Source organism: Nyctereutes procyonoides, unplaced genomic scaffold, assembly GCF_905146905.1.
Source record: "Nyctereutes procyonoides isolate TBG_1078 unplaced genomic scaffold, NYPRO_anot_genome, whole genome shotgun sequence".
Lineage (NCBI taxonomy): Eukaryota > Metazoa > Chordata > Mammalia > Carnivora > Canidae > Nyctereutes > Nyctereutes procyonoides.
Window position 1 is genome coordinate 14,236,287 of NW_026575117.1, and position 6,231 is coordinate 14,242,517.

At 34.9% G+C, this 6,231-nt stretch overlaps 1 pseudogene; it reads left to right on the forward strand.

Moving 5' to 3' along the window:
- Positions 1-943: 943 nt before the first annotated feature.
- LOC129515337 (protein SET-like) lies at positions 944-1,856 on the forward strand (annotated as a pseudogene).
- Positions 1,857-6,231: the final 4,375 nt, after the last annotated feature.

Genomic DNA, 6,231 nt, shown 5'->3' on the forward strand with positions numbered 1-6,231 from the left:
GACATCTTTAATTTTCATGAGACTGTAAAATGTTTAGGACGAATAAAAAATGTAAAAGACACGCCCATCAAAACACCAGGTTATTTTTTCCATTAATCTGAATATTTCCTAACAATTTCATATTTTGATTTGGTCATATGAATAGAAGCTTTTCAATACAGGTAGAACTTTTTCTGAAGTTTTCATTTTAATTCCAGCTAGTTAACATGCAATATTACATTAGTTTCAGGTGTGCAATATAGTCATTCAGCAGTTCCACGCATCACCCAGAGCTCATAAGGATAAGTGCACTCTTTAACCCCCATCTTTTTAACCCATCACTCTGCTCACCTCTCCTTTAGTGATCATAAGTTTGTCTCTATAATTGAGAGTCTGTTTCTTGATTTGTCTCTCATTTTTTTCCCTTGTTGTTTCTTAAATTCCACATGTAAATGAAACTATATGGTGTTTGTCCTTCTCTAATTTACTTCATTTAACATGATACTCTTAACGCTTTCATAATTTGGGTATTGTAAATAATGCAGTAAATATAGGGGTGCCACATGTATCTTTTCAAATTAGTGTTTTGGTTTTCTTTCTGTAAATACCTGGTAGTGTAATTACTGGATCATATGGTAGTTCTATTTTTAATTTTTTGAGGGACCTCCATACTGTTTTTCCACAGTGGCTGTATCAGTTTGCATTCCCACCAAAAGTGCAAGAGGGTTCCTTTTTCATTACATCCTAAGACTTTTTTTTGTCTTTTTGATTTTAGACAGTCTAACAGGTATAAAGAGATAACTCATTGTGGGGTTTTTTATTATTATTTTGGTTTCAAGTTTTTATTTAAATTCCAGTTAACATACAGTGCAATACTATTTTAGGTGTAGAATTTAGTGATTCAAGTAATTGGAGCTTCTTCCTGACATGCCCCTCTCCCCGTTTCGTGGAGTTTCCTCACAGCATGGCCCCCAAGCACCAGTCCTCACTCGCACCTCAAATGAAGAAACCGAGGCTGCCTCCTGGCCCCAAGCCGGAGGGGATATCTACCTCTCAGCATTTGCCAAAGGGAGAAAAAGAACAGCAAGAAGCAATAGAACATATTGATGAAGTACAAAATGAAATAGACTTAATGAACAAGCCAGTGAGATTTTGAAAGTAGAACAGAAATATAACAAACTCTGCCAACCATTTTTTCAGAAGAGGCCGGAATTGATCGCCAAAATCCCCAATTTTGGGGTAACAACATTAGTCAACCATCCACAAGTGTCTGCACTGCTGGGGGAGGAGGATGAAGAAGCCCAGCATTATTTGACAAGAGGTGAAGTGACAGAATTTGAAGATATTAAATCAAGTTACAGAATAGATTTTTATTTTGATGAAAACCCTTACTTCAAAAATAAAGAATTTCATCTGAATGAGAGTGGTGATCCATCTTCAAAGTCCACTGAAATCAAATGGAAATCTGGAAAGGATTTGATATAATGTTCAAGTCAAACGCAGAATAAAGCCAGCAGGAAGAGACAGCACGAGGGACCAGAGAGCTTCTTTCCTGGTTTACTGACCATTCTGATGCAGGTGCAGATGATTTAGGAGAGGTCATCAAAGAATCAAAGATAATATTTGGCCAAATCCATTACAGTGGTACTTGGTTCCTGATATAGATGATGGAGAAGGAGAAGAAGGAGATGATGATGATGATGAAGAAGGATTGGAAGATATTGATGAAAAAGGAGATGAAGATGTAGGTGGAGAAGATGACGATGATGATGAGGGGGAGGAAGGAGAGGAGGATGAAGGAGAAGATGACTAATGGAACACTGATGGATTCCAACCTTCCTTTTTTAATTTTCTCCAGTCCCTGGGAGCAAGTTGCGTCTCTTTTCCCCCCCTCCTCTTGTGCTCATTTGCCCTTTTTTGAAGTCTCTTTTCTCTCCCTTTATACCACGGTTCTCAACTTATTTTGAGGGGAAATACCTTGAGCAGAATACAGCGGGAAAAGAATCTCTACACCTTTCTGTTCCAAATTCATTTTTATTACTTCCTGTCTCAACAAAAACTTTATGGAATCAACACCACTGTGCTCTGTGGGAAAAAAGAAAAACCTTCTGCTCCCTTAGCTCTGCTGGAAGCTGGAGGGTGCTAGGTCCCCGTTTAGTAGTGCATAGAATTCTAGCTTTTTTCCTCCTTTCTCTGTATATTGGGCTCAGAGATTGCACTGTGTCTCTATGTGAATATGGACAATTAACATTTACCAACGTGTACCTGTCTACTTTCTCTTGTTTAAAAAAAGAAAAAAAAACTTTAAAAAATGAGGTTATAGAAGGTCAGCAAAGAGTGGGTTTGAGATGTTTGGGTGGGTTAAGTGGGCATTTTGACAACATGGCTTCTCCTTTGGCATGTTTAATTGTGTTTAATGGACATCCTTGCAGTTTAAGATGACACTTTTAAAATAAAACTCTCCTAATGATGACTTGAGCCCTGCCACTCGATGGGAGAATCAGCAGAACCTGTAGGATCTTATTTGGAATTGACATTCTCTATTGTAATTTTGTTCCCGTTTATTTTTAAATTTTCTTTTTGTTTCACTGGAAAGGAAAGATGCTCAGTTTTAAACGTTAAAAGTTAAAAGTACAAGTTGCTTTGTTACAATAAAACTAAATGTGTACACACACAAAAAAAAGAATTTAGTGATTCATTACTTATATACAACATTCAGTGCTTATCATGGGTGGCCTCATTATTTATCTATAAAATTGCTAGGCTGGGTGTAAACTAGACTAAATTTTTGCCTTTTTTAATACTGATATTCTGATGCATTTTATTCTGAGTATTTTTAAGGTATTTATTACCCAAAATAATATTAACACTTATTCAATAGTACTGTTTTTTACATGTCAGGAGGCCCGATGTTTATCTAAGTACACTTTTATTTATTTTTTTAAATTTTTTTAATTATTTATTTATGATAGTCATACAGAGAGAGAGAGGGAGAGAGGCAGAGACAAGGCAGAGACATAGGCAGAGGGAGAAGCAGGCTCCATGCACCGGGAGCCCGATGTGGGATTCGATCCCGGGTCTCCAGGATCGCGCCCTGGGCCAAAGGCAGGCGCCAAACCGCTGCGCCACCCAGGGATCCCCCTAAGTACACTTTTAATCTTATTCTTTGCTGATATTATATTTCAAGCCCTGAAATATAAGGAACCTATTCATGGAAAAAAAATGCGTATCACCCATTTAATCCATTGTCCTGCCCTCCTTCCCTCTAGCAACCCTCAAATTGTTCTCTATAGTTAAAAGTTTGTTTTATGGTTTGCCTTTCTCTCTTTTTTTCTCCCTATGTTCATCTGTTTTGTTTCTCAAATTCCACATATGACTGAAGCCATATGATATTTGTCTTGCTTTGACTGACTTATTTAGTTTAGCATTATACTCTCTAACTCCATCCACTTTGTTTCAAATGGCAAAATTTAATTCTTTTTTATGGCTAAGTAATGTTCCACTGTATGTATATACCACTTCTTTATCCATTCATCAGTCAATGGACATTTGGGCTCTTTCCATAATTTGACTATTCTTGATAATCCTGCTATAAACATTGGGATGCATATATCCCTTTGAATCAGTATTTTTTGTATCCTTAGGGTAGATACCTGGTAATGCAGTCATTGGTTGGTAGGGTAGTTCTGTTTTTAATGTTTTGAGGAACCTCCATAGTATTTTCAGAGTGGCTGCACCCATTTGCATTTCTACCAACAGTGCACAAGTGTTCTTTTTTCTCCATATTCTCACCAACTAGTTTGGCCATCCTGACCAATGTGAGGTGATATCTCATTGTGGTTTTAATTTGTATTTCCCTGATGGTAAGTGATGATAAGCATCTTTTCATGTATGTGTTGGCTATCTGCATGTCTTCTTGGAGAAATATCTGTTCATGTCTTCTGCCCATCTTTTATTAGGATTATTCATTTATGGGGTGTTGAATTGTAGAAGTTCTTTCTGTACTGTGGATACTAACCTTTATTGGATATATCATTTACAAATATCTTCTCCATTCCATAGGTTACCTTTCGGTTTTGTTTATCGTTTCCTTTGCTGTGCAGAGACTTTTTATTTTTATGTATTCCCAATAGTTTATTTTTGCTTCCCTGTCCTCCCTTACTCAGGAAACCTATTTAGGAAAAATTTGCTATGGCATGTGTCAAATAAGTTACTGCTTGTGTTCTCTTCTTGAATTCTTATGGTTTCAAGTCTCACATTTAGGTCTTCAGTCATTTTGAATTTATTTTTGTGTATGATGTAAGGAAGTGGACCAGATTCATTCTTCTGTTTGTTGCTGCCCATTTTTTGTAACACTGTTGAAGAGCCTGTCTTTTTCAATTGAGTATTCTTTCCTGCTTTCTCAAAGATTAATTGACCATGTAATTATGGATTTATTTATAGATTTTCTATTTGTCACATTGATTTGTAAATCCACTTTTGTGCTGGTTCTGAACTGTTTTGATTACTACAGCTTTGTAATGTAAATTTAAGTCCAGTATTGTGATGGCTTCAGCTTTGCTTTGCTTTGCTTTTTTAAGGTTGCTTTGACTATTCTAGGTCTTTCATGGTTCCATACAAATTTTAGGATTGTTTGTTCTAGCTCTGTGAAGATTACTGTTGATATTTTGATAGGGATTGTGTTAAACGAGTAGATTGCTTTGGATGGTATAGACATTATAACAATGTTCATTCTTCCAATCCATCAAGATGGAATGTGTGTGTCATCTTTGATTATTTTAGCAGTGTTTTTATCGTTTTCAAGTAGAGGTTTTTCATCTCTGGTTAGATTTATTCCTAGATATCTTATTATTTTGGGTGCAATTGTAAATAGGTTGTTTCTTAATTTCAGTTTCTTCATTATTGGTGTTTATAAATGCAACAGATTTCTGCAAATTGATTTTGTATTCTGCAACTTCACTGAATTTGTTTATCAGTGCTAGCAGTTTTTTTTGTGGAGTCCATCAAGTTTTCTATATCAGTTTTCTATATATAGTATCATGTTATCTGCAAATAGTGAAAGTTTTACTTCTTCCTTACTGATTTGGATACCTTTTATTTCGTTTAGGACTAGGACTAGGACTTCCAGAACTATGTTGAATAAAAGTGGTGAGAGTGGGCATCTTTGTGTTGTTCCTGACCTTAGGGTAAGAGCTCTCTGGATGATGTTAGCTGTGACTTATATGGCGTTTATTATGTCAAGTTATGTTCCCTCTAAACCTACTTCATTGAGGATTTTTTTTTTAAATCATGAATGGATATTGTACTTCGTCAAATGCTTTTTTCTTCTTTGTCTATTGAAATAATCGTATAGTTCTTAGACCTTTCTCTTATTGCTATGATGTATCACATTGATTGATTTGTGAATATTGAACCACCTTTCCCACCCGAAATATATCCCACTTGATTGTGGTGAATGATCTTTTTAATGTATTTTTGAATTCCATTTGCTAGTATTTTGTTGAGGATTTTTGCATCTATGGTCATCAGGGATATTGCTCTGATGATAAATAATGATAAGCATCTTTTCATGTATATATATGTCTTTAATTGATTTTGATATCAGAGTAATACTGGTCTCGTAGGATGAATTTGGACATTTTCCTTCCTTTTCTATTTTTTGGAATAGTTTAAGAAGAATAAGTATTAATTCTCCTTTAAATGTTGGTAAAATTCACGTGTGAAGTCATATCGTCCTGGACTTTTGTTTGTTGGGAGTTTTTTGATTAATGACTCAATTTCTTTTCTGGTTACTGGTCTATTCAAGTTTTGTTTTTTCCTGTTTTAATTTTAGTAGTTTATATGTTTCCAGAAATTTATCTATTTCTTCTTGGTGTCCAATTTGTTGGCATATAGTTTTTCATAATATTCTCTTATGATTGTTTTGTAAGTAGCAGACTTTTTGATTGACTCAGTTATCCATTTATATGATGACTGTATGTGCCTGTGTCCTTGAGCATACACAGAATGTTTTTTAAAAGACTTCAGTACAAGAGGCTAAGCAAATGATGTTTTAATTCTATAAGGTCTTGATTTATTGATATTAGAAAATTATATATTTTGGTGAACTGAGCTTTCAAAATCTATGATTAAAAACTCAGAAATAAGTACATGTTCTGCATATAAATATAAAATTATTTTCTGGTACAACCATATTTTAGTGATATAACTTACAAATTTACTGAATGAGAATAATTTCCTATAAAAACAGGC